The sequence below is a fragment of the Rhea americana genome, unplaced genomic scaffold, assembly GCF_003343005.1.
Source record: "Rhea americana isolate MKP2758 unplaced genomic scaffold, rheAme1 scaffold_105, whole genome shotgun sequence".
Lineage (NCBI taxonomy): Eukaryota > Metazoa > Chordata > Aves > Rheiformes > Rheidae > Rhea > Rhea americana.
This window is the reverse complement of record NW_028185095.1, coordinates 581,715-595,465: the sequence shown is the minus strand read 5'-3', so window position 1 is coordinate 595,465 and position 13,751 is coordinate 581,715. Positions and strand designations below refer to the sequence as shown.

The 13,751-nt window shown below is 37.8% G+C and overlaps 1 protein-coding gene across 1 annotated transcript in view; it reads right to left on the bottom strand.

The window, feature by feature from the left end:
- Nucleotides 1-13,751, bottom strand: part of ARHGAP15 (Rho GTPase activating protein 15) — a 309,324-nt gene that overhangs the window by 104,959 nt on the left and 190,614 nt on the right. The window lies entirely within an intron of this gene.

Genomic DNA, 13,751 nt, shown 5'->3' with positions numbered 1-13,751 from the left:
GAAGCTGTGACCTCTCTGAAAATAAAGCAGTCAGATGCCCACGATGAAATCATGACGTGTGTGAGACTACACGCAACTACAGTTTCTCTGCTCTATTCTTCCCAGCAGACCAGATGAATTTGAAGATGAAATTATATATCCCAAATAGCTTATGCCCTGGAGTAAATATCTCCATTAATATAGGCCATTCTTTTCAAGGACAACCTGACAGTCTTGTTTCTCCCTGCATATCTACTCAAGGTTTATCTTCTAGGTGAAGCTAGATGTCATACTCCCTTCTGTGACATATTATCTCCCACAGCAAGCTCTGCTGATATGACTGTTTAAAATAGCACTTCCAGCCCAAGTTGCATAGCTGTAGCATTTCAGAGCACGTGGGAACTGCTCTCCTTTCCCGGGAGAATGAGCTGTCGTGCAACGGCCGAATCTGCCCGCTTACAAGTTGAAAACACAAAACTGCGCATTTCATTTCACATTTAAAACTTCAAAGTAAACAAGAAGCTAAGAGAATCTATACCAATCTGAGTTGTTTTTTTAAGGCTACTCATCACTTGGAACACAAGTTTTAATTAGCTTTTGGCAAACAATTTCAGAGAAAGCCTTTTTCTTGGAAAATGCTAATTTGTCAAAACTAAAAATTGTCAGGAAATATTTCAGTTTTGACAATGTGTTTACTGGGATTTTTTTCCACTTCAGGATGGAGGAAAGGGAAAAACTGAAAGTACAGGAAAGAGTGAAAACAAGTCAGAAAGCATCTCAGAAGCCCTGCTGTAAAAGTGCTTAACTAGGAAGGAGTAAAGTCAGGTTCCAGTCTTCATTTCAAAGACATTTTCATCACTTCTTGGCAGATGATTCACTGTTCATGAAAGATTTAAAAAGATTTAATTTTCCTTTTGATACAAACTGAAAACAAATAAAGTTATTTTTTTTCCCGCTCCAGAAAATACAATTCTGGCTATCCTGCTAGAAACATCCTGATTTGGTTTACATTAAACAATCTATTTCAAAGCGGAATAATAATTTCATATTACACATTGGCTATATTGGCCTTTTTATTAGGCAGTTTTCTACCCTGCACCAGTGGGTGCCTTCAGTCTAATACTGAAAGTGATGATTCATTTCAGGAAGATCCCCTTTGGTTACAGGGAGATAAAGAAAAAGTTTATTTAAGAGAAATCAAAAAGGATTTGGTAATCAAGAACACTTGGAAGTTATCCATCCACTGGATATACAACATATGAGCAAAGGGAAATTACKAAAATGTTTAAGTAAGTAACGCACTTCTATCCTAAAACTGAAGACTCTCACTCTGTCTTTGCAAGGGGAGAGTGAGAGAGCGAGAGTAATTTCCCAGTTTAGGAAAGTAGGTCTTTTGTGGTAAGGGATTAAGAATTGCATCACATAAATTGAAGAGTCTAAACCAGAAAGTAAAGAGGAAAAAAGATCGAACAACAATAAAAACCCCCAAAGAGAACGTTAACTTTTGTTTGGATCTAACTCAGTTCAGTTTCAACTTTTGTGGATATATGGAAGTCAAAGCAATACATGCCGCTTTGCGTGAAATAGCAATGTCTCACATTAATAGCATCAATTTGGAACAGCTCAGCCCCTTTGGTATCAAACTACATAAATTATCCAGATCAAGTGAAAATGACAAACTATGTTGTAAATTGGAGGATATTACATCTTGCAAAAGGATCTGGAGTATATACGTGAATTATTATTGTTATAAATTTACTTTGGTCCTGAAATGAGGTCTGATTAGCWTTTCATTTGGACACTAGACAATATGGCAGAGAGAAAAAAATCCAAGAATATCAAGCCAATTATAGTGTTCACGTGCCATCAACTTTCTGCTCCAAAAACTTTGAAAGTTAAGCCAAACCAAACCAATGTAAACTGGTGGATTTGGACATCCTTTTCATGACCACATTATCTTAGCTGGATTGTTAACAACTTCTTCTGGATAGCCAATTAAGTGGAAAAGAGAGAGAAAGAGGGAGCGAGATAGATGTCTTTAAGGTTCTGATGTCCTGATTCTGCGAACAATTTTCAAAGCAAATTCACTTTTAAGGGCACCTCTATCAAGAATAAAAACATCACTGCGCTGCTGTCAGTGTTTCTTCGCAGCAGGCTATAAATACTTAGGGAACAAGATGAAACAAAAGTCTTTCAGAGCTTCCTATCTGGTGCTGGCGTTAAAGTATAGCGGTAAAGAACATTTCAGAAAAAAAAATATTGTAATAAAGTCTGTTTGTTCGCTATATGCTGACCTCCTTGTGTTTTAGAGTGGTGTTTATCACTGAGTYGAATCATTGGGCTTTGCCCTAGAGCGGAACAAGTCTTTTGTTTGCTTTATCTTTTTTTTTCTTTTTTCTTTTTTCCTTTTTTCTTTTTGAGGACCCTGAGAATAGGATGGACTCACAAATAGAAAAAATCACAATAATTATTTCACTATTATTTCCATAGTTATTTCACCATCATATCCATTATTGCCACCACAGATTTTATCATATTTAAGAAATCTAGGAAAAGAACTTATTCAAGGTACCTCAGTTTAGCTGAGTAAATACAAGCAATATTTAGCACTACTTTTGTTAAAAAATTGTACAGTACTCCTGATGGGAAAGTTAAAAGGCAACAGAATTCAGGCTTGATTGAGATTCATGAACAACAACCACTGTTATAGGCTCTCTGTGTAACTGCGCTGAAGATCTGACAAGAACACTTATTTAAGAGCATTTCTGGCGCTCCTGCTTCTAGCCAAACTGCTAATAATGTAAAAATAACCATGCATGCAATTTAGTGTCAGTTCCAGTAGTAATTTGAGCTGGAGCCTAGCAGTGCAGAGGAACACTGAAAACAAGGTAAATTATAGTTTAGGTGATATATTTATCCAAATACATCATAACTTTTAAAACATTGGATCTGAGTCGACATCGTTTGAGGTAGTTCTGATGCTTTGTGAACTGCCTTGCATGAAATGTTCTCATTAATTCTTTTTTTGTTGCACAGAACAAATCCCTCTCCTAAATCACATTGCATTCTGCCTGAGCTTAATCTATAATTCACARTATCTTACAACTGAATATAAAATAAAATTCTGCATGTGTGYGTATGTGTATATACAGATCTCTTTTTTTAAGGTTTTGAAGCGGAAACCTGCTATTATAAATGATACTGGGGGTACCTTCTTGCACAGGAATCCATGCAGCTTTCACRGTGAATATACCCTGAAATAGGTGTGGTCCTCAGGCCTGGTAGGAGTTTTATGAAAGAAATCATCGTGCTGGATTGAACAACAAAGTGAAGTACAAACTTGAAGAAAGACATTCTTTAGTTAGTCCTTTCATTTAAATTAGTTATGTTCAGGGCAAAAATATTGTATTTCAAAGGAGCCTATTATGCCTTCCCATAAACAGAAAGATCATACGTTTTAAAACTAAAGTATCATTATGTAATCAAGCTGTTGTATTATAAACTATTTTGTGGGCTCAGATGCCCAGGGCTATCTTTACAAATATTTAAGAGGTCATTATCAGGGTATGTTCTCCCTAAACTATAATTCTTTCCTCCTGTTTTCATATATATCTTACCATAAATACCTGATTTATAAACACTTTTTAAAAAGTTTACTAAGGGCACAAAAGGGAGGCATGAAGTCATTTAAAGAAGTAGGAATGTGTGACTGCAGCAAACGCACCAACGGCAAGATAATGGGTCTGATGAGATAAATACCACAAAASAATGTACAGCAGAGATAATGTTTCACAAAAGGATCAATATTTGCAAGTCAGGAGAAGGAAAATCATGAAGTGTATTAATGGGTAAGTAAGTTCAACATGTTAAATACGTTAAGTTCACAGATCTAGTGCTATAAACKCCAAATATTACAGAGTGCTCCACAATTAAGAAAACATTAAAAATTCTGTATCTGGATTAGGTTAGAAAAAGCGCCCAGAGTTCCAGGTGAATGCAGGAGCACAAAAGCAATCTTTTGGTCTGAGGTCATGGAAAGCAGAGAAATAGATGACGGGGGAGACAAGGGAACAAGTAAACAAGCTCCAATACAGAGAGAAAAAGGACCTGAAGGCGCTAACAGCAGCGCTGGACACATCTGTGCGAAAGGAAGCGCAATGCAGAGGTTGGGCGAGCTGAGGGGACTTGGACTGGGAAAGCTGGTACGCAGCTGGAGCAGCTCAGGTTGAACRTCAGCTCCACCTGGACGTGGGACTATCTGGGCTCGGCTTTCAGCACCTCTGACATCTCCGTCCTGCATTTCGGTGCCTGAGCTGGTGTCGTGCCGGGTAGCACCGGGTGCGCTCTGGGGCGGCTCCGGGGAAAGGATCGACGAAGGGGGGCAGAGACCAACCCCAGTATTTGCTTGGTTCTACTTGAACAAAATTGCCATTTTGGTCATCATAACTATCCGCGTTTTGATTAAATTTTGACTTCTGTCAAAGGATCACGCTCATGAGGCTGAAAACCGTATCTAACATCTGATTTGCAGATCGGTCCCGTTCCTCGCCCAGGGAAGGTACTCAACTGCTGTGCAAGTAGGTGCGATATAAATGTCACGTTAGATAGCTGTACCAGACAGACAAGGATAAACAAACCTGAGAGACTGAACAGGAGGTAGATTGGAAGTCGCTCTGAAGGACGGAGAGATAATCACTGTCATAAAAAATCTGTTTGCGCCTATCAGTGATCATGATATACTCRTGTCTCTCATTTGCAAATAAAATACGGTATTGAGAAATACTTGAAAATGATAAGGTTGAAAGACTGGCAGAAGAGTTCTGATTTTTTAAAAAGCAGTAAGCAGGATGCGCTTGTAGACTGGCTAGACTGACCTCAGTCCCAGACAGTCTACTTAAATAATTAATTCAGGACTGTATGAACAAATAATTCATAGGGAGATATAATTAATCCCAACTAGAATGTTTTCACGGAAATCAGGGCCTTATCAAGCAAACTTGTTGCATTTTTTTGACAGGATTGGATTTTTGACAGGTCTGGTTGATAAAGACAACAGTGTTGAAATAGTATATTTGGGTTTCCGTGAGGCTTTTGACTTAGTACCACATGACATTTTGATTAAAGCACTTGCATTTTATGGAATTAACAGGGCATATATTACATGGATTAAAAACTGGCTCAATGACAGCCCTCAAAGTGTGGTAGTTAATGGGAGCTATCTGCTAACAAGGTCATTACTGGCAGCGTTCTCAAGAGGGGAGTTCTCCGTCCGGTGCCATCCAACACCTTACCAGGCATCTGGACAAGGATGTAAAATCTGTTTTGGCAAAGGAAGCAGATGACCCAAAGATCAGGAAGGTATTAAATAACGATGAGGACAGGTAAAGTTACAGGATGTCTGAATTGCCACCTTGAATGGTTGCAGCACAGTAAAATAAGTTTGCATACAGAGAAACACAGGATAATATTTGTGGAAACTCTGGACGTAGATTATAAAGTACTTGGGCATTATTTTAGATGATTAGCTTAACATGATCAGTGGTATAACAAACAGGACTAAYGTGATCCCTAGAATTATGGAAAGGGGAACATCAGACAGAAGCAGGCAGGAGACTGTTCCTCTTCAGGCACTACAAATAAGAGTCCTAGTAGAACAGTAGATACTGAAGCAAATAAATAACATAATGCTTAAAACATATTCATCATTTTAAAAGGAAGGTGGAGAGATGAACTCCCTACAGGTACTAGGCACATGATTCTAGTACTAGATGCATGACCTTCACCTTGCCCAGCTGCAGGGCTGGGACAGACAAGCCCACACTGACAGCAGCATGATCAAGATTTTCTTTTTTCTACTGTTAGTGGCAATCCAACACTGCATCAGCATTTAGTAAAGGCAGAGGTAGTGGGGGAAATAAAGGAGGGAGAAAATGTACCGGCTTTAACAAGCTAAGAAATGACTCGAAAGGAGGTGTTTGACATGAAGTTTGCTGAATCTCTTTAGGAAATTGGCTAACGAGAAATAATTCTATGTTTGACTGCAATAGTATCAAGAAGATGAGGGGCATTTCTACGTTAAAAAAAGGATCTAATTTTTTCTTGCAGTAATAACTTCGAGATGCAATGAAAGGAGAAAAGCTTGACTAAGACCTTATTGTTTTCTAGATCCTGTAGAAACTGTTTAATGGAAGCAATTACAACATTGAATATGAGCATTACATACTGAGAATAAGTAACAAGTGAAGATGATGGATGATATACTTTATTCTGTTTCATATCACTTGATGGTAGAATTTCTGCATAGATATTTATACACAAATAAATAAGGGTAGTGACAGTACAAAACGAGTGCAGTTTAAACTAGTATACAGTTCACTGCTACGCAGGGCTGCTGCCTAATGCCTAAATCAAGCTGCTGTGTCTTACGTCTTCTTCCCTATTGTGTTGCTCTGCCTTTGACATTCAAGCAGTTTATGGTTTAAAAGCCTCAGAAACAGCAAGACTTGCTCAGAAGGCTCGCAATAACACGAATCAAAACCAAGCTCTGAAGCTTTTGTTTTGAATGAAGCCCTCGAACATGCAGCATGTTCACTGTAATTTTGCAGTTACCTCCAAAATATACTTTTGCCATTCTGATAGTCCCACTGCTTGCAGCTAAACAAAGTGACCTCACTGTTTTCCACTGTATTTTCTTTTAAACATTGGCTGGGATGATTGAGATTCAGGAATGTGGGAAAATGGATTCCCAAGCCACGTCCATCCCCTTTAATTCTGAGCTGTAATTTTTGGCTTGGCTTGAATCACAGTCATCACATTTCAGTCTGAATCTCTCTGTAAAGTGATCTTTCTTAAACATTTCTTTCACTCATCATGGGATCAGAAACAAAACCATTCTAGTCTTTCAGCGAAACACTTACAAACGTCTTTTTACAGAGACTCACAAGAGCTGAATTTCTTCTAAAAATGTTTGAAAAAGACGAGGTTTTTCATTGCCTGATTGTCCTCTTTGTGAATCTTGTCATCTGTATGCCATGAGCTACAGCTATTTTAATCTGTTTTTGTTTGCAATCCATTTGGTGTCCGCCCAAGAAAATGCAGGTGATTTTAATTAACTTACTGCTGAAGATGTGGAAAAATCTCAATTGTGTTACAGAAAATTATACACTTAAAACCTCCCCTCTATTATTTATAACATCTTATTAGTGAAAATGATTACATGAATATATTTACCACCTGATTCATCTTTGTTCACTTTTTAAATCAACAAGGTTTATGATATAAGGGGAAAAGAAAACCCTACCAAACACAGACCTCAAGTACACATGTCAGCTCACTGGTTTAAATGGAAGGGCAGTTTAAAAAAAATAGCATTAACTATAATAGCACAATTGTCTTCCTTTATGCAACATAGCTTAATACCTAAAATCACCAAACATTTGAAAATACTCACTCTCTCTATATATATGGCATATTAGTATTTAATTTTTTGATTGTTTAAATTATGGGTTTTGGGTTTTCCTTTTCTGTCTTAATAGCTGCTTCACCCTTCCTATYGGCTCTCATTTACTGCAGTCACTACTCATCACATATAGGTCAGTATTCTGACCAGTGCTTACCTTCTCTGCCAGAAAAAATTTATATGGTTCTTTGCTAATTTATCATGTACACATTTTTTGGGGTGCCCGAATGGTCTTTCAGGAGTTTTCAAAAGCAGAGTGCTCCTTTACCAGCAACCCCTTCTCTTAGCTTATAAGCAGCCTTATGGCCTGAGAGATGTAAAGCCTAAAATTTTTATAGGACTGGTATTGGGGTTATATGATGCTGATTGAGGGATGGGAATTTCAGGTAGAGAATTTTGAGCCGTTTTTGTGAAAATCAGAAGACATTAAAACACAAGCATTTTCTGCTAGGTACAGCTACTAGTGCMCAATTTTCCACTTTCTACCCATTACCATTTCTGTTGGTGTGTGCCTGCAATATATACTGTGATAGTCTGATTTGGATGTGATGACAATGTGGATAATACAGTTTATTTGGGGGAGAATGAAAGTCTGAGTAAAGGTTGTCCTTTCAGGGGGTAGCTGGCGATGGAAAAACTCACCCACTCGGTGACACGAACAGAACAGCTGGGGATGGAGTGCGGAGGGTGGGGGGAGAAGAGAGCCAAGGTATTTTGTATGTTCAAGAAATATATACAACATTGCCATTTCTCATATCCCAGCTGTGCCTGTTAACTTCTGAAAACATGTATAGCTCAGCAATAAAGCATACTTGACTGATATTTACTGCAATGTGCATTATAAGACATTTTCTGTCACACATTACGTTCTGAAAGAGTTAAGTAACACGGAAAATACAGGCTCAAGATTATATCTGTCATGGATGAAAATACTACATTTATGCCTCATTGTAATCCATTCATTGGTTTATGGACCCCGAGCCCTCCAGGGAGTGTCACAACTCCACATGATACTGCTGAGAGCTGTATTTTGCTTTTGGATTTCTGATTTAGCTGAAAGAAGTTTAAAAACACATGTAGCCTGACAACTCCCTATTGGCTACACAACTGAGGAGGGTCAAGAGCATAAACTATTCCAGCAAAAGCCAGCTGTAACTTATGCTCGCTAAACTGGCTGAGGATCTGCGCGTTACAGACAGTAGCATACAAAAAAAATTTATGCACTTTTGCTAAATCCTCCCACTTTGCTTAAACTGTGCTTCATTTGGGGATCCATCATCACCAACACCATGGCGGTGTTTTCTGAGCAGCATCAGCACGCTAAGGGAAATGGCWCTTGAGGGGATCCAGCTCTTCTCACAGGACTATGCAGTGCTTTCAGCCCCACTGRCAGCAGTAGGGACTGTGGTTAAAAGTTAAGAGACAGATACAATCCTCCAAACATCCCCTTCTCCCAGTGCTGACTTTAAAGAGAATTTAGTGTACAGCAGGGGAAAAAAAAATCTTTCCCTGTCTTTCACAATTCTGAGAGATGAAATYAGACCTCAGTAACATCACCTCCCCATCCTGACTAGTACTGCTGCTCGTTGGACTTTTAGTGGTTGGAAGGGGAAGCGCTGCACCTTTGGGCACGTGTAACCTTCTCCAGCCAGAATGGGTAAGGCGTTTGCATTTTCTGGACTGTAGTACCTTTGCCTGGCCTACAGATATATATATATATATATTTTTAAGGGTTATATTTAGGATGGAAATTGAACGTCACAGAACAGCTTCTTCCATAACCCCTTTGTGTTTTAGATGTAGGTGAGGAGTCCAGATAGGCCCAATATTCCTCTTTTTAACTAACAACAGATCCATTTTCATTTGACAGCGGGAAGACATACTCTGTTCAAGCTTAGCTGCATCAAGGTTATCCATCTTTATCTTCAGGAAGGGGTCCTGCCCAGCCGTCTGTGGACACAACTTCCATGCAGCGCTGCGGCGTGCACGGGAGCAGATCTGAACTCTTCCGCAGCGCAGAGGGGAACTGCACCGTAGCTACAGCAACATCACGCCGGCGCTTGGTAGCGGTTGCTTCGCAAGTGCTCATCTGCACGGCAGATAAGTGCTCGCTGCGTAACACAAAGGGCTGGATCTGTTTCTTGCTGCAAGAAACTAGACCAGCTCAGTTCTGGATTTTTGATTGAAAGAATATGCTAACAGAACTGGATACTTAAAATGGAGTTGAGGCTCTCATTTGCAATTGCTCTTTTTTTTTTTTTTTTTTTTTTTGTATATGAGGGGAATTCTGTGGGCATCTACATTTCTGTTTGCCTTTTATGGGTAAGTGGGAGAAAATGTGTAAAAATTGGATTCTTTAGTCTAAGACACACTACAAACACCTGTATTGCAGTCCACGCCTGGGTGGAAAATGCAGTCTCTCTTAGAAGATAACTATACACAAGTTACTGAACTCTTAGCATTGCTTATCTCGTTAATATATAAATGTGATAATACAAAGATGTGTGTATATACATCTATATACATCCATATATATACACTCATGTAGACAGATAACTATTCAGTACTGTTATGTTTTTTTCTAGTGTATATTGCACACATTTAAAGAAACAATGATGATTAAAAACATGCGATTTCCCTGAACTTTTTTTAAACCCTCCTACATCTTTGGTGTGATAAACTTCTAATCTACACTTTTTTCTGTTTTGCTTAAGTCATATTTGGTCCTATGAAATAGTGCATTAAGTAGTACTATGTGAAAAGTGTGAAAAGGTGGTAACATTACTTTTAATATGAAAGAAGGCTATTGTGCCTAGATAGTCTTCCCCTTTTTTTTTATTTTTATTTTTTTTTAATCATAGCTGCAGGACATCTAAGCTTGAACAGAGTACGTCTTGTACTTTTTTTCTGCCTCCATTTAATTTGGGCAAAATCTGAACTGCCATCAAAGCAATATTGGCAAATTATGGAGTCAAGATAGCTWCAGAAATCACAAAAATCCTAAACTGAATTACAAATAGTAACAAATACCAAAACTTAAGACACTAGCACGTGCTTATAGTTTTGATAGAAGCAACTCCATAGATCACATGGAAATACTTTTCATTTTACAGCTGGATATACGCATTACTCTATATTATATAAAAATAGCACAAACTTAGTGTCTGAGTTACTAAGTGTATGAGACTACTGAGTGTATTACTTGCTATTTTCAAATACAAATTACAGAACAAATTACTTGCTATTTTCAAATACAAAAAGAATCACAATGTAACACAAATAACATAACTGAAACATAACTGAGACAGGCAAGGAATAAAGAAAAATAGTGACTTCTGAGAAGACGGAACCTTGTTGCTCACAATAATATGCACTGGRCATCTGTTTTAGCTGAATTTTGGGTGACATTAATGTGTATTAGTATCATTTGCAAGACAGTTATTTTAGAAGATGAAGCTGTGGGAAGAATTTTGATTTGAATCATCTTCTTTGTAGCTTAGTTCTGGCTCCAACATGGAATGATGTAAGGAAGGTGGAAATACAATCTCAGCCTTTTACTAGGGTTCACACAGACCCTCTGGTATTTTAGAAGGTTTGGAAAGGAGAAGCTGGCATACAGTATTTTTCATATCTAATTTCCTTCTTTGGCGAAAATTTCAGTAATCGTTAATGACATTTCCTATAGAGACATCCAACAATGGTGCAAAGTTTCTAACACAGGCTCTTACTGTGAGCTATATTCTTCAGCTATTTAATGCATGACATATCAGAATAAATAACTGCAAATGAAAGAAAGATAATTAAAAAATTATGAACATTTTCTGTTGTGAAAATTAAAATACTTTTCAAATACTTTTCAAATATCAGTATATTGTGACTGTGCGGTATCTAAAGAAAAGGGCCAGATTCTCCTTCAACATTAAACCTGTAGTTTAACGTGTCTTTACTGAGTGATGGTAGAACTGCTCCTACATAGAAAAGTCCACCACTGGGTCAGCGCTGTTATGCACTTCCTAACCTGCCTTTTCTCCTGATCCAAATATAGTTATTTATGACCAGAGAAGAGGCACTGATCAATCTTTGGCTGATTCCTCGCTGTGAAAATAGTCATGTAGGTCACAGATCAGGGCATTAAATAAAGCGGTTTATAAGCTCTTCTGTTTCAGTGGTAGCGTAGGAACATTTAAACGCCTTAAGGACACACCTCAGTACCATCCACCTTCCTTTCCAAATTTAAGTCTGGCTTGCAGTTCAGCTAGGCTGGCGAATTTGAATGATTTTATTTACTGTGTCAAACTAATTAAGGTAGATGCTTGTTTAGAGGGATATAATCTAAAGGAAAGCAATTTCCGTCAGAAGACGATGTGTCTCATCTTCCTGCTGAGGAACACCTGATAATTTTGCACTGAATGAATGACTGCTGAATTTCTCTCTCCCTCTCTCACACACACACAAACACACACGCAGAGGAATGCTTCTTCTCTGCCAAACTATGCGCCAAGATTTTATTCAATTTAATCTCAATCATATGAGTTAGAGAACCATGAAACAAAGTTTATATCAAGTATGCTGACAGATTTTTAGTTCTGGTGGCTCTACGGGGCATCACTACAACTATAGCAACAAACTTGTCTTATGAAAGATTTTTGAGTTGATCCATTTTCCAATTAAATCAACATGAGCAGGATCACCAGAAGGAACTCAACACTTGCTAACAGATGCTATATACTCACCAAATTTCTTTTTTTAAAGTGGATAAAAAGTTGTGGTACTTCCAACACCATTGCGGGTTACTGCTGGTGCAGGAAACCCTTTGGTAGCAAYTACTTTGGGGTGGTATATCACATAACACCATGTCCATTCAGGATGTTCAAATCGAAATATATGGTTTGAAATATTATGGGAATTTTCCCAAGAAGATGGAGAGAAAAGGTGTGGAATATCTTCTTCCTCTATTATGAGGACTTTCTTATTTTGTTTCTGACTGAGAATCTCAAAGAAAACTCATTGCTTTAYTCATGGTTTGGAGAAGTTTGTGGTGTTTTTAAGAGCATTAGGCTTACATGTAAATTGTCCATAAACTGGGCAACTAAACATTTTTTTTTCTTTTTTAATCCCGAGAGAAAATCTGGATATTTACAATTCTGATCCAAATATATAAAGTTCAACACTGTGACCCAACAAAACACTGAAGCATTTCCTCAACTGTAAGAACATCCACTGACCATGTAATGGGAATGTTCAGGTCCTTACGGGGAAGTCTCTGCATGACTGTTTTGGCGTATAGGGTCCGTTCTCAGTAAAAAATGAATAACGGATGAAATAACATCTATCAATTACAAAGTAGAATGAATATGAGAAAACAGTTTCTAATAACAATATCTGTTTCCTGAGACTGTGGAGGAAAACACTGAGGCTGAATGATTTCAAATGTATCATCTATGACACCAGGAAAAAAAGAAAAAAAAAGGTGTATGAAGGCATGGTGAATAGGTAGTTGGAGCAGACTGATTGCAGCTATTGAGGAGCTGAGTGATACGGTTATGCTATGTTATGGAACAAAACGGCCCCATTCTGCTCTCATTTCCATATATGTCATCCCACTCAAACCAGTGAGCATTGTTTGTCTGCGCAAAGACAGGAAGAATTTGCTTTGCTATATAATTACAACCATGATCTGTGAGGATCCTGATTAAAATAAAACAATCTGCTAAGCTAATGTACTGCTGGAGATATTTAAAAGACTTGTTAATTCCATGGAGGTTTATCAGGCAGTAGCCAATTTAGGGCCAATTTAGTTACTAGATTGCTAACAATATCAGTCTCATCAATTCATTGGAGTAAAATGAATTAAAAAAATCTTCTCTAAAAGAAAAGAAAACCTTAACATAAAGTCTCCTTTTTAAATCCGCTCTTACCTTGCCTTCTTCCTTGCTCCTGAAGCTTTCTGTCGGAGCAATTTCTCTCACTTAGGTATCAATCCTATTACACTGCAATATTATATGGTTAAAACATTGATGTAACACATCAATGCTGCTGCTACAGCAAATAATTGGAGTAATAAAATACAACTGCAGTTATTTGCTCTCTTGAATTGCAGGCAGAAAAAAGGAGACAGGATTTTTTTAAACTGACCCCACAGTGTTGCATTTAGACAGCAAAACTTTTTTTTTATATCCTCTTTTATTGCAGTAACACTTTTTTGAGAAATATAGCCTAGTAATAGTTTTTCTTTTTGGTTTTTTTTTTTTGTTTTTTTTTCAGAACAGAGAAAGTAATCAGTCTACATTTTGGAATTAAGCCTTCATAATTT